We start from the raw sequence: 1,226 nt of genomic DNA on the forward strand, positions 1-1,226 counted from the left end.
CTTCTTGTATGATGTAGCCTATGTTTCTCTCTTTCTGCCTTCCCCTCTCATTACTGTCTCTTATTCTGGCATACACAAAGCAGAATTTTCTGAAAAAGAAGCCAAACAAAACCCCCTCCCCTACAAATTAAGTCTGTCATCATCACTGAGGGCAAATACATATTTTCGGTCTCTTTTTAATGAAGAGCCTTTCTCTTTCAGTACTCATCAGATAAAATGATATAATCTATACTCTGACATTATATAATGCAGCTTTTATAGATGATTTCATAACATTGTAGAAGAGCATGAACTGCCCAGAGACAGGAAGACTGAATTTTATCATCTGCTTCAGGCCGGTGGAATGTGACTGCATGGTTTTGCATAGAAAAGCAAAAGATTACTAAAATCCCCAATAAGCTATTTCACATCTTGAATTTAAAAACAATATACCATTAAGGTGCTTCCATTTTAGATTGGATCCTTTTCTTGTAACACATCTGATAAGATGAAATCTCTAATTCCATGACATTGTAATAATGCATTTTTTGCTCGACGTCATGCTTTTTATAGGAATCAAATCTTTCATCATAATAGCTTTAATATGTAATCAGTAACTGTTAGCTCCGACAAAAACCAAATATATATGAGATAACAACTTTACTTGGCAGGGGATGTTTAACATAGATACCTGTGGCTTATTGCAACTTGTTAAGGATCTATAACCAATATTTCAAAGCAAAAAGTTTATTGTAAAAGCCAGTTCACCTGGAGAACTGGTTGGGTAGCAAAAATTGCTTCTGCAAAGCCCACCTTTTCATGTATGAGATTGCTCATCTGTGAAAGATGTTAAAAGTACAAGCTGAAATGCCAAAAGAAGAGACTTACCTTAAGGTGTCAAGTTCAGTCCACCTCTTTTCAGGCCACTGTTCCTTTTCTCACGCTAACTTCTTCCAAGTGTTCATATGCTGAGATTTTCCTTTGCTCTTCTGTGCTACTCACACCATGTTCATTATTCAACCTTGTATGAAGGATTTTGAAGCGAATAACAGAGTTGTGCTGTTTATTCTTGGTGGCTACAGTAAAGCTGAGGCTCTTTTGAGCTCAATTAGTTCTAGATTGTTTGGCTAACTGGCAGCTACACTTCCTCCTATTCTTTCCCGACTTAGTTTTCCTGCCTCCAGTGGAGCTTTTTCCTTTTTTTTTTTTGAACTATAAATAGTTCTGCCACAACACATAACATAGCA

General features: G+C 36.5%; 1 protein-coding gene across 1 annotated transcript in view; it reads right to left on the bottom strand.

The window, feature by feature from the left end:
• Nucleotides 1-1,105, bottom strand: part of RASGRP3 (RAS guanyl releasing protein 3) — a 124,816-nt gene extending 123,711 nt beyond the window's left edge. Inside the window, exon 1 of the mRNA XM_019527297.1 lies at nt 868-1,105. The gene's annotated coding sequence lies outside the window, so the exon portion shown is untranslated. The remainder of the gene's footprint in view (nt 1-867) is intronic.
• Nucleotides 1,106-1,226: the final 121 nt, after the last annotated feature.

The sequence above is a fragment of the Gavialis gangeticus genome, unplaced genomic scaffold, assembly GCF_001723915.1.
Source record: "Gavialis gangeticus isolate Ggan-Ray unplaced genomic scaffold, GavGan_comp1, whole genome shotgun sequence".
Lineage (NCBI taxonomy): Eukaryota > Metazoa > Chordata > Crocodylia > Gavialidae > Gavialis > Gavialis gangeticus.